The sequence below is a fragment of the Falco biarmicus genome, chromosome 7, assembly GCF_023638135.1.
Source record: "Falco biarmicus isolate bFalBia1 chromosome 7, bFalBia1.pri, whole genome shotgun sequence".
NCBI lineage: Eukaryota > Metazoa > Chordata > Aves > Falconiformes > Falconidae > Falco > Falco biarmicus.
Genome location: NC_079294.1, coordinates 22,390,256 through 22,409,058, shown reverse-complemented (window position 1 = coordinate 22,409,058; position 18,803 = coordinate 22,390,256). Strand labels below are relative to the sequence as shown.

Genomic DNA, 18,803 nt, shown 5'->3' with positions numbered 1-18,803 from the left:
CTAGAAAAAGTATTGTACCCCTAAGACAATGTGTCAGAAGAAAATCAGTAGTAGATAAAGAAATGGATAGACTTTCTGATTGTTTACTATTGTTGTGCTTCTAATATTACCATCTAATTTTAAAACAAACTCAGACCAAACAGTTCTAAGGTAGAACAGCCCAGCAAGAAATAGCAAATTCTTTTTTTAGTCCAAGATGCCTAAAATACACTGAAGTACACCTTCCCTATTAGCACAAATACTTTCCAAGCAATCTGGGTGTGCAGCATTAAGGAAGCAGCAGCTGGAGCCTAGGAGACAGCTGAGCATCTGGCAAAATCAATTTCCTCAACACTGTGACATGACACATGCCATCCATTATAGAGATTATTCACTTTTTAGAAGTAGTGTGTTTTGTTTGCTAGAATCTACAGTTTCAACCATGGAAAACTCTTGCATATGAAGCGTGCCATATCTGAGGGGGGTGGGGGCAGGACCCAAACCTGAAACAGGCTTTCAAGCAGCTTCTTTCAACATGCACTAAAAAGCTCTGCAAACACATTTTCACCAGACCAACCTACAGGGCCAACAGTGAGTAATCATTACAGCAGCATGACACTAGGCTAAAAGCAGAAAATGAAAATGCCATTTCCCTACAAAGAAATAACAGTCTCATTTTTTAAAAGACTTCATGAAATACAGTGATAGATCTTATCACTTCTCTACAGGCAAAGAAAGGAATAGATGTAGAATGAGGCAGATGTTTTCTCCACTGTCTATTCGTATTAGCAGCTTAAAGACACCATACTTAATGGATGACTGATGAAAAACAGGACTAGGGTAAAAGCTAAATAGACAAAGGAGAAGTTGTTGTGGTGGTTTTTTTGGGGGGTGGAGTGTAAATCCTGCTTTTTGTTTACTAACATTTTGTTGAAAGATTTCTTTTGAGGAATTAAGGTAAAACGCAGTCAAATACTTCCCTAACTCTGCTGTAAAGATGAGAAGAAAGACAGAGAGTAATATGTGGCACGCCTATTGTACATCATAAAGCAGATAAAATTAGCCCTTTGTAGGTTAAACAGCTGTAAAAAGTGATAAACAAATGATCAGCTTAACAGGAAACAGACAGCTGGAACCAGTGCACAAATACTACAAGGCTTTCAGAGCCCCATCAATATGCCTCAGTCCTGACCTGCACACAGTCACTTTGTGGATTTGGTATCATTAACTTACTTGCACCTCCCAAAACTGCCAAAGCCCATACTGCCAGAATACTCTTATTTTCTTCTTAACACCATTCCATTAGGAAATTGTTAAACAGCTTCCAGTTGCAGTCTTTTTCTCCCCTCTTTAAATCCGTAGGTGACAGCATTAGTGAGAAAATACATTTTATTAATGAGACCTCTAAAAAACACATTAAAGATTAGTTTTAAAACTGTATAAAGTGTTTGCAAAGATTCTTGTTAAAAGCTTAAACTGAGCATTTCATTAGGCATTTTAAAAAAAGCAAATAGTATTTATTATACATTAAGCACTACTACACCCTGAGGTTTCTGCTTAGAGCTCTTACACGTAAATGCAACTGATAAAATGGATATGACTTGTTAGCCAAGGCAGAAGCAGCAGTTAGGGAAATGTTTCAATCTCACTGGGACACAGCACAGTATCATGCTTCTGCTGTTTCTGCTTACACAGAATTGGTTCCTGAGAGGATGACATTTAATTAGCTCCAAAGACATCCAGGAGGTACTCATTTTACAAACTGAATAATAATGCAAACAGCACAGGTAATCCTATATGTAGAGCACCATAAAGGTGACTTCTTCACTGCATAGTAATGGAAAGCCTCCAGGAGAATGACAAGGAGAAAAGGGCAGATGTAGATGCTGTGCCACCACAGTTAGGGCCAAATTCAAGATCTCCAGGGGACAATGTCCCCTTACTTAAGAAAGCGATGTTGCTTCACTAGCATTTTTTATATGCATTGACTCACATCACTGCATTTTCAAACTTTTCTGTATCATTGTATCATACTACCTCATACAACATTTCTGTCATAACAACCGTGCTTCCCTCCTTTTTCCTCATAAACCCTTGGCATCTTCTTTTAAAAGCCAGTAGCCAGTAAAGTCCACCTTAAAGCTGACCTCACTGGCAATGGGAAAGTTTATAAAGCACCCCAACTAAATAGTTCTCTTCCCTAGTGACTACCTTATGAACTATAACATATCAAACAGCCAAAAGTCCTTTCACAATGGAGTTCTCCCAGAAGGAAAACAAAACAACTTCCTCTTGTCTTCTCTATCAGGGCCAGAGGTGCACAAAACTTGAGAAGAAAAACTAGGGTTACATCTTTGCTTGTAAACACATGAAAAATCACATCAGACAAAGCAAGCAAAAAAGGATTGATTTTTGTTCTTAGCCTGCCTTTGGTGCTTTTTCATCATTCTTGCTCCTTCAAATAAAAAAAGTAAGTTTAAGTAAATAATGAGTAATTTTTGTAAACAATTACTTTTTTTGTCTGGATTAAGCACAATACATCAAGATTCATGCTGAAAGGACAGCAGCAGAAGAAAAGAAGCAGGAGAAGGAAAGAGGAAACTAACTACACATCACTATATCATTTTGTCATAAAAGCATTCTATCACATTTCTACAGCTGATGAGAGTTTAGAACACTAGTCCCAAATAAAGGGCACAACATTGCTCAGTAAGTTTATAACAGCTAGGAAGGAGAGGAAAGAAAAAAAAAAAAAAGATTTCACTCACAGGAAAAGAGTAAAAGAATGATCGCCACTTGCAAAACAATCCCCAAATTCTAGTAAATGAAGATGTTTTTGTCCAAATATTGTTTTCTTTCTTTTTTTTTTTCTTTTTTTTTTTTTTTAGGGTTTTGGGGTGGGTTTTTTGTTTTGTTTTTGTAGGTTTTTAAGTTGTATCTCCAAAGGCTCTGAAAGTTGACCAAACACTGACAAACTCAGCTTTAAGTTTTCCAGTGTCCTGGTTGGACTTCAGTGCTAGCAATCCTGCTTGGCCCAGAAAAATTTATTTTGCCCACACCAAAGTACCAAAGAGTATATGCTATTCCTGCTTAACAGCTGCCACATTACAGCTCCAAAGGACACTGTGATCTGTGGGCATCCCTATTCCAAATTCCTGGGACTTGACACTGGCACTGCATTTCATCAGTCACTGTCAGGGAGGCAATATGGCACCTGTATGCTGCTGCCCCACAAGCCCCTCAAACCAGCACTGGCCAGCAGTACCACTGAAAGCCATATACTATGCCCCCTCTCCTCTACTGTCAGCCATACATATGGGCAGCTGGATTAAAGAACTACCCAGATTTAAAGCATGCATCTAATTAATGGATTTATGAAGCAAATTTGAGCTCATGTCTTACCCAACTCAACTAACCACTGGCAGAATTTCAGGGGAGAAACAGCCAGAGGTAAGAAGTGACCATTCAAGAGAGATGGCTGCAGCACAGCTCTGAAATGCTCCCTGAAGTACAATGTGAAACAGAAGTCCCTGCAAAGTATAAAGTGTAATTAGCTGGAAAGGATGCTGCCTTCCCTCTTCTCTCAGCTGAAAACAAAAACAAAAGCTTGTGCAAAGGTATATACTATCTTCTGCAGAAGACAGAGGGGAAAAGCATTTAATCTATACTGTTACAGCTATTGCGCATCTTAAAAATACCACTTAAAGTCAGACCTCCTTTCCGCCCTGTTTTACAGGGATAGTGTGGAACCACTTTCCCAGGTTCACACGTTAAACATTTACTTGAGAATTCAGTTTCACTCCCTGAACTTTCCAGGACACAGCGCTGTCATGACCAGGCAGGTGTGCACGTGCACGCAGATGGAGACAGTGCCTAATGTGGGAACTGGCAGGTCTGGGGACAGCTGATATATTACTACACAAGTAGCATTCATTATTCAAAGTGCCATGGCACTTGCACGCAGGCACAAGCAGAGATCTCTCTCACACTGGAGGAAAAAAACCCAGCAAGTCAGAAGATTTGCCCAATATACACCCTCTGTGGAGACCACAGCATTTTGCTGTAGCCTAGGAATTAGTACTGCAATCTACCTTCAGTTTTCTCTAAAGCAAATGATCAAGTAAAACTTCTAAAACATCACAAGCAAAAGATGAATTTGGAAAAGCTGTTACACTGTTACTTAGACAATACTGTCTTTCATATACATAGATTACTACCCAAACGCTCAATTAATTCTTCAGATAGCCACTTAATTGTTGCAAAATCTCTGCCTCATTCGCCACATTGATTTCTACATCAAATAAAAGCATTTGGCAGAATTGTATTTACCATTTTAATTACCGAATCTAATTTAGATAGTCGTTTTCTTGACTTCATACCAAAACACCTACCGCAATCAAGGCCATTCCTTGGACAAGATGCATGCAATTTGAGAAACCCTATACACTGGTCCTCAAGGATACAATTTTTAAAGAACTACATATAGGAAGGGCTACCCCCACGTGCTTTAACAAGCTAAACATTCACAGCAGCAAACCATACCTTTAATGAAATTTTATGGCAGTTTTATATGGGAAAGAACTGAAGAGACAAGAATTCATCAGCTATGTAAAAAAACCTGTTTATTACTCCTTTAGTATAAAACTGGTTTTCAGGGGAAAAAAAATTGTTTCAGAAAAGTTTTAAATACAAAGCGAGCACTAACGAACTGCAATCATGCTTAAATCAAAATGATTTATGCATGTTTCATTATGTATGCAAGGAAAAAAAAAATGTAACACATTCATATTCATTTAGCTGGCCACAAGCATTTTGCAGTTTTCTGTACTGAATAGCAGCCAATGAATCTCTCCTGACAGGTGATAGTTTTATTTGCATTTTGAGATTTCTCTCCACTGGAACCCCATTTACTAAAAAGAAATAAAAAATTAAAAAATTTCCTCATTTTGCTGTCTACAGTGAAGTTTGCAAAAGCACGCCTGCACAACTTGAAGTGCTGACTGAAGCACACTCTGCCTTAGGTAACTCAAGTGCCAAAACCAACAGGAAGAAGATATTCTTCTCACCAGCTGGCCCCTATATAATTCCACACACACATTTCCACCATTTCTGCACATATAAAGTCAAATTAATGAGAAACAAATTATTATTTGCCCCTATATGCTAGGTAGCAGAACCTTCAGTAATATTTGTTACCGTTTCCCAAAGCTGTTGCATTTTCAATCCTTTTTTGGAGTTATCCAAGCTTTTTTCTATTATCATGGTCTGAAACATATATTATTCAAACATAGACAAAACTCATGTCACCATTTTTGGAGTTCAGAGGCCTGCTACTTTAAGAAATCAGTACATTGAAGTGAAAAACAGTTAGAGATAGCTGGTACAGATATCCTTTGTTCTACCCTCAATAAAATAACCTCCACCCGTTTCATATTCTCAAAAAAAAAAAACTTCCAATTGTGTTCTGGAACTTCCCAAGAACAACATTATTTTCAAGTATGATATTACAAATATTTTCATTAATGCAAACAAAGTTAGTTCTCAGCTTTACTTGCTTGTTTACATCACTGTTCAAATATCTTAATAGATGACAGGATGAAATTAATGTTTGACACATTGCAAAGTAAATGTAGGTGAATCTTCCTTCCTAGAAAATTCAGTGAAACAAAACGTAGTCTTAGAAGTAAAAATCAGCATGAAACCACCATGAAGAGTTATACCAACTAAAAGCATTTTACAGAACAGAGATTTTAAACACAAAAAAGGTAGGGCTTGTCTACCAAAACCTTTAAAACAGTACTTTGCATTTCATTTTTTCTTACACAGTGATATTCTAAAAATACATACTTTTTTAAAAAAATAAATCAGATATTTCATGTATCTTTAAAGTCACATTGTGGCCTGCTTGAAAAGAAAACCCTCATTAACTTGTGGAATAAACAAGAAGCAGAACTATTACAGCCGAGGATCCAACAACACCATGGGTTGCTGGCTCCCCCAAAACAAGTAGTACTGAAGAAAACTAATTTCCAGTAGACATATACATATTCTTTTCTTGATTCATTTACTATGTTAATTATACTTAAATGGGAGCCAATGTTTTCCCCGTGGCCATTAAATCTCTTTTTTTCCTCACCAATACTACCTAGAGTCCCTACCGCAGTCCCCCCAGGCTTCCACCTCAAATGCTAATCCATATGGCAGTGGTTTTAGTTTCCACTTACCCTTCTCTCCCTGAATTTTCAGAGTTTCACAGTGAATCTCCCAATGATCTCCTGCTACATGCCCTACCTGTCTGCTCCACCTGCCAGCCATATAAGAGGTGCACAAATAGCCTTGTAACCAAAGTGATAAAGACACTGATCAGCCCATTTAGTGACAGCAATGAGTGTGAAAGTCAAACTACAAGAAGATTAAATAGAAACACAGCCAGGAGAACCGCAACAAATCTACAGCAACATATGACTAGAATAAATCTTATGTCCAAAAAGGCCACAGAGCAGCAAGTATGTAATTTGCACCATGACAGCACAGACACTACTCAGTCTCTCCTTTTGTTGTTAAAGTCTGCTGGAGACTCATTTATCTAACCTTAACAATGCTGAGTTAAATATTCTGTAACATAAAAATTGTGATGCCACCACCAATACAGAATTCCATCTCTTGGTTACTACACAAGACATGGCACATGTTCCCTATTAGCAAAATTAGCCAACCCTTCCAGCAGCTTCACAGGACTTGCTGCAACTACCCAGAACTCTTTAAGTGTAAGCCTGCATCTCAGTACTTTTTGCATGCAAATATAATAGCATGCAAATATAATAGCATGCAACGCACATGCTTTTGTCAACTAAAAATTTCCAGTTTCCTCAAGGACTTAAGCATTTCATATAGTCTTATGCAGCTCTTAACGTCCTTGACAGAACATTCCTGGGTTGCCCAGTCTGTAAGATTTGTTAATTAAACACTCTCAACCCAAACAACTAGTTCAAGAATTAGATCTCTAGCTTTTGTAAATAAACTGAAGTTCTTGGTAACATTTTAGGGTTTTTTGATCCTGAGTAAAGAATTCTTGCAGACTTTGGAATAAACAACATCTATTTTACCAGGCACTTAAGTCTCCCCTCCAAGCAGTTAAAAATGAAAGGAATGTTGTTTATCATCCCAAAATAGCTCTCAGTTAAACACTAATCATTACCATTGGTGAAAAAGACAATTTCAGTCATATGACATTTAAGGTCTGCCCTTAAGATACTGCGTATTACAGGTCCTCCTTGCCACTGTGTTTTGTGGTTTGACAAGCATTTTAACATTCCTCTTCCCATGATTTCTCAATTTCTCAGTTTCACAAAAATATCTTGCATCTCCTTGGAAACCTGAACACAGCACAACAAAGACTGCTGGCTCTAATGCTTAGAAGCAGGTTAGAAAAAGAACTGCATTCCCTTGCTGGTTAGGATAGGGTTCAGCACTTCATTTCTCTTTACTAATGTATCGAGCAAGAACGTGTCTCTCTCCCCCATTAGTTTTCTTACTTGTCTTCACAGCCATTCACTCAAATCCTATTGACTCCTTCACTACTAACTTGCACTCAGCCTGAGGTTTAATGAGTTTTCTAAGCACCTATGTAGAAAAATGTAAGCAATTTAAGAAGGCTCACAATACCCAAGCAATACTCCACTAAGTAAGCTTCCCCTGCAAAACTGGCAAGAAAGAAGAGAACTACGAACCCATTTGCAGAGCTATTTAAAACTATAATCCTAACCCACATCAATTGCTCTTGCTCAGCACAGGATACCAAAAAACAGCAAACTAATTTCTTTTGGGTTCTGTGCCCATCTGCCACAGCCATAGCCCCTAGTTTGGGAATTGCTGTTTAGATATTAATGGTGCTTCTACTGCCAGCAAACGTTTGCCCCCTAGTTCATCGATCCTGTAATACCACTCCTGTTGGAGTAAGAAAAAAATTTTAAATGATGCTTCTCATTTTGGATGTAGGACTGCAAGAGGAAGCACAAGCACAGCCCTATCCCCAAAAAGGAACTCCACCCCTGCCTTGTAGCCCTGTGTCATGTTCCGCTCAAAGCAGCCCTTCGCTGCAGCGGGTTTAGCCAGCGTTGCCCTTGCAAAGCTACCTTCACCATTACAACAAAACACACACTTCTCAATGAAAAGCTAAAATTCTGAAGGAATTTCCTACGAACTATACATCTTCAGTGGCCTAAGAAAAATTCTCTCACAGGAATCAATGCAGTTTTCTCACGTGAAGCACAGTGGGAAATTTGAATCATCCAGTTACTTCAGTGTAGTTGAAAGTCTTGCAGAGACAGGAACCAGGAATAACAAGCAGCATGCAAGTATCAATATGAAGGGGAAAATCAGGAAGAGTAAGATCCGCCCCCACACCCCAAAGGATAGAAAATGGTGCACATAAATGGCAGAGCAAGAATTTCCTTCCCAAGATTAAGAGAAGTTGTTCAACAAAACTGAAAGCTGACAAGTTCACAATCAACAAAAAGGGATACTTCTTCATATCTCTAAGGAATGCACTGCTGAGGGATACAGGACTGTAAAGCCAAAAGCTTAGCAGCATTAAAGTGGAGAGCAAAAGATAAAATTACATCGTAATAGAAAATATTTAAAAACAAAGAGCTGGAAAAGACAAAAATATCCGAGTTTTATGACACAAGCTGAACTAACAGAATCCCAGAGATACACACCCTGGAGTGTATTATTGTCATAACTGCCTACTGCAGATTTTTTTGCATCATCATCCCAAGCATCTGTTACTACTCCTAATTAAAGAACAGATGGTCTGACCCAACATGGCAATTCCTATGACCCTATATTTATCAGCAGGTGGGGAAATTAAGTTTCAAGGTCTCAAGCAAGCAAAGCAAGATTAACCAAACCAGATAGCTAAATAGGTCTCAAAACGATCTGGTATACAACACTTACTGAAAATAATATTCTTGAAAGATAACGTACGATGTATTTTTCATGGTCTCTGTACAGAGAAAACAGCCTTCCACAAACTCCACCAGATGCAAATACGACTTAACTCCAGAAACACAGAGATTATCAAGCTAATAAATGAATCTTTTTTCATGTAACATTAGTGAAGCATAGCTATTCCAGCTGTACAGTTAAATTTGTGGAAGTGGAGGAAGTCAGCATGTTCTGAAAAAAGCTAGAGGCCATTTTCAGTAGTAATAAGAAAAAAAGAAAATAACACAGGCAAAGAAAATTAAAGCATACAGGCAAAAGTATACTTTCTTTTTAAGTGCAGGTTCAAAAACATGCAAGTGCACTGTGGAAAGCTACATTCCCAAATCTGACAACAGATGAGGAAGACAGCTTGAAATAATTAATCCACACAAGAACAGAATCTGAGTGAGACACTTACTAATCAATAAGGCAATAGCAGCATACGAAAGAAAGTATGCTTCCTTTAAGTGAGTAACGTCCCTCCTTCAAGAAATCTTTCAAGCTTTACTGGTAAAAAGGGCACTTCTGGCAGTATGCACCTGTATGGCTGTTTTTTTTTTTAATACTCTGCTAGAAAAAAGTTTAAATGGAAGTGGATGTAAAGTCTTATGTTCATGCGTCACAGGAGCTTCTGATGAGACTATGTTCTGAGAACGTGTATATCAACCTCATGAAGTTGGATGGAAGCACTATTATTGTAAGAAAATGAAAAATCGCCCTTTCTACTTAGTCACAGGGAACAAGTTAACACACATGTTCTTAAATTAAGGATCACTTGAGGATACCAAAGCAACAAGGAAGCTGGTTACCAGGGCATTCTCTATGAAGACACCAGGAAGATGCTCTTCAGCCTAACTCAGAAGCAGCCTTCATCTAGTACCAGCAACAGCAGTCAAAAGAAGAGAGCCTCCTTGCAGTACGGGCCAGTAAAGTACCTCTTCAATGGCTAATACAATTTTATAATACTATTACCAAGAGGGGGGAAGTACTTTGAACGTTATATACTAATCTCATAAAATTATCTAAATAAATTCTGTAATTTAATTATCTAATTCTCTAAATAAATTAGATGGATGAGCTGATTTCTTGAACATAGGGAATTTAATGAAAAATCTCCAGGTAATTCATCAAAAGCAAAGCTTATGTCTCCAAGCCATTTGTATGTTGCAGATCTCCAAGACACAGAAAGGAAAGCTACTCTCATACCCATCACTCCTTACCCTACTGGAAACGTGGACATCATTAACCTGATGTTAATGTTCATAAAAATTTCAGCACTTGGGAGTGGGAGGTGGGGGCAAGCCTTTCCACAGTGTTTAATTCAATTTATCTGCCTTACGTAATTTCCACCACAATCCTGGAACCGATAGACATACAGCCATAAACCTGTATGATATATGAATATATATATCCATATATGAATAAAGCCTTAAAATACACTGAAAATTTTTTTTCACTGCCATTTTTCTTTTCAGACCATTGTAGGAGTCATTTATTTTGTCAAACATTCTCCTGATATTTAAAACCTACTTCTAACATAACTAGGAAGTTGTATAGTGCTCAACTTTTGTATGACTGTCACTCTAAAAGTGTGCTGTCACTCATGGGAAACCATTAGATGTGACTGGTTCCAGTCAAACTCCCCATCATTTAGTTACCTGACACACCTCCTAGAGTTACAAATTCTGCATTGGAGATGGTAACTCACCAGCATGCCAGTCAAACAAGCACATTTTACACAATCATTTACCACTGAAGAGCAACTTTTCTACCGTATACAGAGGTTAAAAAAACCCAAACCTAACAAAAATTAATTCCACTGTATGTAAGCATCCCCTTCACGCACGTGTAGTGGGGGGCACACACAGGAGCAGGAACAGAAATAATAGTTTGGCTTGAATCCATTATTTAATTTCATTAACCAAAAAATATTCAAAGATATTCTTAAACATGGAAAAACTGACGTAGAAAAAACAGATCGAATGGTTGTCCAAAAGTACCTTAGGGGAAAGCGAGCTCAATACATACGAATGACAACAATTGAATATACGAAATCATGCTGTACTGACTTAGTTAAACCAATGTCATCCCTGTGCATGAATGCTCTTAACAAGGTTAAGCCCATTTTTCAGTTTATCTTGTTATTTACCAGGAATATTTTTACTTCAGGACTGATTTAATCTTTCCTAATTTGTAGGAAAAAAGGCACTAGATATTCCTATCTCTTTTCTGCTCTGGATTTATGGTTTGATATTCCACAGCATGGACACACAGTTAACTGTGCACCTATACAAGCTGAAGAAAATACAACCAAGTGGTTGCCTACAGATTCTGTATCAATCTAGATATACATGCATTAAGTACTGGATTATGGGATGATATTAGAAAAACAGGCCTGATAATGCCACATTTCTGAAATTATGGAAAGAATTCTTTATTTTCCCATTTCTTGCAGGCGAGTTTAAAAATAGAAAGTAAAAAACCTCAATGCATCCATACCAGAACATGTTACTGAAACTCAAAAAGGGAACTATTGTGAAAAAGCAAGAGCTGTGATTGCAGTCTGGTGCAGAGAGCTATAAGAAAATAGAGACACCTGCAATCATCACAGACTCTCCTTAAACCAAAGTACCTTTTGGATAGCAGATTACATTCTAAACCCACAATAAGGTTTTCAAACTGACACCGTACATCCCAATAACGTACTCCACTGTCCAAGTTCTGAGGACATTATGCCACCTGCAACATCCTCACCCCCTGCCCTCTCCCCTTGAGGGTATCGGTGTAAAAGAAATAGAACGATAGACAACTCGTCAAAAGAGCTAAAAAATAAGAGTTAAGAACTGTAAAACATCATATTTTCCTAAGTTATTTAGGACACAGAAAAGCCCTTTAGATCTAATCAAGAAAAACAAACATCTGCAAAAGGGGAAAAAAAAAGTCTGCAGCATACTCTTTAAGGCAATGCTTATGAGTATTCAAATAAAATTAAAATATGAATCCATAAGGCAATAAAACTAATAAAATGCAATACCAGCCTCATTTATAAATCTTCTGTTTAATTTACAAGTCACTGTGGCCCATCCCTTCTGTTCTTTAAGTGTTCTGAAGTCCCCCTCTTGCACACACCAAACATACTCTCTCAGTTAAAATGCACTGTTATGCTGATGCAGAAATTGTGCTATAAAACTTGCATTTGAAAGATCTTTTTGTTTCTCAAATTTGTATTAGCCACAAATGGTAAATTCTATATACTTTTTACAGCACAGTAAAACATAAGTATTGTGACCCGATGCCCACATGAATTAAGTCCACATTTCTAATTTAGCCTACATCTTATTGCATTTGCTACTTGTTAAGGAGGGAACAATTTATGGGTACGTTTTTACCCATAAAAATTTAAAAGGAAGTTCTCCAATTAAAAATATTTGTCCTGCGGATACAGTAACTTTTTTATGTGCACACATGGATAGGGCTATGGTGATACTTTGACAGGCATCTGAAAGACAGTGACAGTTGGCAGACCTTCATGAAGACAAGAAGAAAAAACTTTACAGTGATTTAAAAAAAGAAAATATCCATACAACAGGAGTATTTGGTTATACCCAGTTACACTTGGAATCACACTATAAACTTAGTTGTCATAATACAATACTGAAGCTGCTTTCATTTTCCATAACAATTTAAAATGCTGCTGCTAATCATCAAGGAGGCACTCAAGGTGCAAATGCTCTTACTGAAACCTGCGTTCAGAGTTTGCTATAAATCTGTCATACTCAACTTCTGTAAATATTAAACACAGCTGTAAGCACTGAAAATTTAACGACAGGTAAAGCAGATCCACTCCATAGTTTCTGGAAAGTTTCAAGACTTAATAGGAGGCTGATTGGGAAGAAAATCTTATCAAGATAAATTTCACAATAGCAATTTTTAGTGGCTGTTGTTTCAGATGGGTGTTGGTATATTAGTTGTTACAGAAAAGCTTTCGAATTCCTGCATCTATGAATACATCCCCATTGGAATATGTTTGCATATTCTTAAACACATTCTCAGGACTCTTAACTCATAACACACTCTTCACACAGCCACTCAGTTTCTGAAAAAAACATTGTACTGGCAGAAACTTCTTCCTCAAGAAAATTCTGAGAGAAAATAGTGAGAACCAGCTCATGAAAAACTACCTGCCCTCTTTCAAGACAATTTTTCCACGAAGCCCCAACACAATACCCTTAGCCTCATTTATCAGACACACACACCTAAGGGCACAGCTCTGAAAAGCATCATGGAGATGCAAGCAGATGGGACAGGAGGGGAACATGCACAACCCTCCACTCCACCTGCGACTAGAACATCATGAGCACACACAAAACTAGGTCTACACAATACAAGGCAAAAATAAACAAGGAGAATAATAGCTTAAGTCAAATGGGAGTAGCCCCACTGAGGAGAGGTCAGAGATCAGTTGTCATCCTGCCCCATCTGGGGACCACCCAGACAACTATCAGATGCTTCCAAGTTGACCTTCAGGTTTTCTATTTTCTTTCTTTCTAATTATTTTGCTCAGCATTTTGTAAGAAACATGGAATTATTCCTATCTGTGATGGTGTGCTTTCCCCCTCCCCCCTTCCCTGCTACCAACCTTTACTTCCCTAACTCTGCTCTAGTGATAACCACCAGCGGCGGTTGTAATGGATGTGTCTGGTGATGATGGCGGCATCCACATAAAGTAGATTCTGGGGAGACAGATAACACCACAATAGCCAAGGGCTAATTTGAGCAACACGCCCACCTAACCACTGTGCTGGTCAAGGTCTTACCCAAGCCAAGTTTGAAAGAAGATAACTTCTGTAGTCGGTATGCAAATATGACTACAAGTCAATTACCTTACTCCATAAATATAGAGGACAGCCCAGGGCCCACTGAGCTCTCCTGCATGGCAGTGGGCTGCATGCCAGGATCTCCCTCTAAGTAGGGATACCTCTCAAGGTTATTCCTTAAGGTTGAGATTCCATGCTACAACAGAGTCTTGGTAGCACACTAAACTTCGATATATTATCTAAGGGATAAAAAGGATGGATTGTGCACATACAATCCTTTAGATACAAACCGCTGACCTGGGCTGGACTAAGTCTGATTCAGCTACACCTAAAGTCCCCTCTGAAAAGGAGTTCAGAACACAAGGGGGGGCCTTTCTGAACCTCATGACTCAACAGGAGGGTTTCACTGACAGTTTTGTCTGGCCCTGTCCTCCGTGCAGTAAATAATCAAATGTACCTTGCCATCAAATCCTGTTAAGCCACTGTCACATTTACCATCAGACTTCATTAAGTCACTGTTTTATATCAATAAACATATTGCTGTTTCTCTCAGAAGTACATCATTCCATTCACAGACTATCCTATTGCTCAATTGCATGGTTATCAGAAATACTTTGGTCTACAGAAGATGGACAAGCTCCAAATTCTGCTGCTGGTTCACATGCCAGACCCTGAGAGAAAACACTGGTCAAGCATATGAAAAGAATAGATTTTCTTTAATGATTTCTTTTCAGGTAAATTTTGGGACGTAATCCAACAAGTTTACAAACTGTTGGCTGCCCTCATTCTTCCTGAAGTTGCTCCAGCTAAGCCCATTGGTAACCCATCAAAAAAATTGCTTATTTCTTTATGCCTCCAGTTAAACTGAAATAAAACAGCACAGACTATTAGCCATTCACCTATTCCTCCACACTTCACACTGTTTGTGGCCATTCCCCAATCACTGGCATATTCCTTTAATGTCTTTGTAAGTCTGAAGTTTTAAAAATAAATCTAGTGCATTTTTTTAAAAATCTAAAAGTAACATTGGATGATTAGATGAAATTGCAGGTAAGACAGCTATAGTTGTGAAACTAAAATAGTTCTGGTACCAGTACAGAGTGTTTACATAAAGCAAGTGGAAGAAGGAAGCTCTGCAGTTTATTGGATGCACTGAAATCAAACCTTCTATCAAATCCTCTCCTAGTTAAAGTTCCTTCATATAAATGATGCCCTATAACATCTGAAAACCAGATCACTTGAAATATTATGAAATCCTTTTATATCAAATATGAGCAATTAAGCCATAACTAAGGCTTCACAACTTTTTTTGTCGCTAATGACATGCTGTGGGGTTTTTTTAGATGGGACAAAAGGTCAAAGGTTTTGTGTTGAAGACTTCAATATCTCACTATTATTTGCTGGTTTTACCATTGAGAGGTTTATGCAGTAAGCCATCAATATTTGTCATTCATTCTGAATACTGAAAAGCCTGATAAGAATTTTAAAATTTGAATTGTGTAGAAAGCAGAGGTCACAACTGACATTTTTGTGGTACCACCACTATGAATACCAAATTCATACACCTGCCTTCACAACCACAGGACCAGCTCCCTCTCAAAGGATAGCTTGTACAGCTAGTCCTCCCCCCCCCCCCCCCCCCCTTTGAGTAGTCTACAGAGTGATTCTGATTTTGAGAGGCAAGTCCTTATGGATGCTGCACAAAGTGTTCAGTTTAATTAGTTTTGTTATTTATATTACAGTAGATGAAAATCCTTCTTATTAACAGATGAATACAAGGGCCTGCTTTTAGTACAAGACAAACATTCCTCTGTTCTTTTTCTACATGAAACTTAGTATAATGAACAGCCACTATTCATTTACTTAAAGAAATGGCTCATTCACCCAATTCTTTCCAAACATTAGCACATGTACAAAACCACAGTTGGGTAGAAGTTGTTAGTAAAAGGTAGGAACAGAGTACACAACTGCAGGTGTTTCAATCCAAGTAAGCAGCAGCGCATCACCAATCCATTACCACTGTATTTCCCAAGACTCACATTGAGATCTGTCTTCCCTCTCACACTGTAGCTGATGGGAAAGCAGGGCTGCTTCTGGCTTGGCTCAAACCTTTGCAATAATCACCCAACTCAATACCCCCCACCCCACCCCCCCAGTTTAACAAGCCAAACAACCTTCTGTGCCCTTTTTCTCTGTCCCACCCCAATCCCTGTAACTCTAGCTGAAGCAGCTCTGGTTCTGTCTAACCCAACTCCTCACTGCCAAACTCTGGCCCTACTTGTCTCCTCTTCCACTCAGCTCAGCATAATTTTTCCTTGCTTCCAGAAAGGAGAAGACAAAGGGCTGAAGAGCAGAGAAGGGAAAACCCTCCTCCAGTGCATGCTGCATGTCCTCAGTAGGCTCATCTTACAAAGAAATTGCTGTTTTATCAGATAAACACTGTAATATTTCCAAGAGACCACAATGGGGTCCTAACAGGAAGACTGTTCCATGAGCATATAGCAACTGGGGAAACAGGAGATGCCTGCATCACAACACAAGCACACAAAGGGAAATAATTATGGCACTACACGTACTCTTAATTTTTAATAGCCACGATTCAAGAGAATTCAATGTTTCATCTGAATAGTCTCCTAAAATGTGCTGCAGCACAGGATTTCTGAGAATTATTTTAAAGTGGAAAAATACACAGCTGTATTCTCCTGGAGTTTCATATTTTTCTGCAGTGAAAAACAATGCTGATTGGATGTGTCTTAGTCTCAAGCTGTCTAAAAGCAACCCCATTGATCTACGCAATCAGTTGTTAGGGACAAAAAAACATATTGACATGTACGAGGCCCACAGGGACTGAGCTGGGGTCCATGCTGAGCCCAGGGCAGCAATCTGACATTGCAGCTTCAGCCCAGTTGACGGCCTGCCACTGCCAGGAACAAGGAGACCGAATCCTCCCATTTCCTCCATTCCTGGCCTACAGTCATCTCCTCGTGTTACACAGTCAGCTTCCAAACCAGTAGAAAACTAACCCAGTAAGAAACACTAAATCAGTCTTCCCTATACTGAGATCATGCAGCAGATCAACTTAGGTTAAGTGTAAGAACTAGGGAGAGGGTCAGGAGAGGGAGCAGGAGCAGAAACAAGACCTCAGTCTTCCAGGGTACTGCTTACCTGTAATGCAGAACCACCAGCTGTAATTTAAGTTTATGGACATTTTCAATAAACTTTACTACATCCTAAAGATATTAGGAATGTGTGTACATCTTCAAGTTAGAGGAAAAAAGCAAAACACAACACATGTATATAGAAAACTCATGGCTCAACTAAATTGAAATTAGCCTGTGTTACAGCACTCAAAGGAATGTCTCCTTGTGAGGGCAAAATAAAGTCTACAGGTCAACTTATCACACAAATTCATATTGCATAGCTACTTGTAAAGCTGTTTATTTCCCTGAAAATGTGTGTTTCTAAACTGAGGAGAAGAAAAAACTCTCACAATTCCTCTTACTCAAGCTGAAGCAAGCTTTGTTACACACATGCAGTCCTTTATCCACACTGTACCACGTACTGCAAACACCATCTCAGTAGCTGCTGAGTACTGCTGACCTTATGCTACAGGTTTCAGAACAAAGTTAAAGACAAAACACAATGTCTAAGTAACTGATTAACATACACAATGCATCCAGAGTGTAAAAATCAGTATTTCTAGAAAACAGAAGCTTTGAAGACTGGCCTTCACAGTATTCTAAAGTAGTAAACAGTTCTTTGGCAATCCCTGTAAACCCCTGCTTCCACAATTCAATGTTAATAATGGATTTAAGTGCACATGAAGATCTCACTGGGCACCTGTCTCCATCTTCATACATCTAGATATTTGCAGATCTAGTTAGCCATAATCCTGTAATGATCTAACTAGTGCTGAGACTGTTGGCAAACCAAGTTAAGCAGGCAGCTCAAGTCCCTCCCTTTTCCTTCTGCTCAAAATCTGTAACCAGAAAAATAAATCAGTCCTTTAACTCTTCTTGAATATGATTCTTACAATCCATAGTGGAGCTTTTGGCTTTCATTTCAGTACTTATTCCCAAAACACAGCTGTAAAGTATAAAAATCAATTAATAATGTTTTGACAGAAGACAGCTCACCCAGACACTACACAGGACAGATTTACTATTCTCATAATTACATAAAACCTTCAGAAATCTCCAGAGACTTGTTTTTCACAGATGTTGACAGAGAAAAGTACTGCCTTTATTATCACTGTCTAAGCTTATAATGGAAGTATACCATGCATTTCAAATGACCAAAGCCAAAAAAGGAACTTCCTCTGAGCATCAATCATTATTCTCAATTATGAATCAGGAAGATCATATTATGTATTTAAACCATCCAGTTTTTAAATTGTTCAGACTTCTCTGCACACCCACATTCCTACGAATGCATTCAACTAATTCATATTATTAATTTTATGATCACAGGAAAGATCTCCACTTACAGAAAGATGGTTCCTCTTGGAAATTTCACAGGCATTTGAAGAAGGGCACAGAAAAATCTCTCTTCAAAGATGCAGCAGCTGGCAAAAATAGAGACAAAACGAAACAAAATACAGATAAAATATTTCTATTCAGAGTTGACTAATTTCAGTTCTAGATAGGCAGTGAGCTGGAGAACAGTATTGCTGGAAAAAAAAAAACCACCTTCCACTGAGAGCATCTGCCACAAAAATCTCAGCAGTATCAAACAGCAGTACTTTCATAGAATGGTCCAAAGCCATCCAGGACTTCTTAAAACCAAACATTTATCTGCATTTTCCCTGTCCTCAGAACCTCCTTTTATTACTCATTCCTGCACACTGCACATAAATCAAAGTCCTCCCACCTTTCCTTGTCCCGTTCCCTCCTTCTTCTTCTTTCCCTTTTTTTCTTTTAAACAGTCTCTAGCTCTTACAGTCTTTCCTTCCCACCGAGCACCCAGCCCTCTGTCTCCCAGCACAGCATCTTCTCCTGCTTTTCTGTTCTTCAGCTCTCT

The 18,803-nt window shown here is 38.5% G+C and overlaps 1 protein-coding gene across 14 annotated transcripts in view; it reads right to left on the bottom strand.

Annotated features, from left to right (window-relative positions):
* The window catches only part of SIPA1L1 (signal induced proliferation associated 1 like 1), a 220,868-nt gene that overhangs the window by 115,976 nt on the left and 86,089 nt on the right, over positions 1-18,803 (bottom strand). For 11 of the 14 annotated variants that reach the window (XM_056345567.1, XM_056345566.1, XM_056345580.1 and 8 more), the window contains one exon: positions 18,271-18,348. The exons of 2 other annotated variants lie outside the window; for them this stretch is intronic. The gene's annotated coding sequence lies outside the window, so the exon portion shown is untranslated. Of the gene's footprint in view, positions 1-18,270; positions 18,349-18,653; positions 18,673-18,803 lie in introns of those variants that run through there. One more of the 14 variants, XM_056345578.1, reaches the window with a different exon arrangement.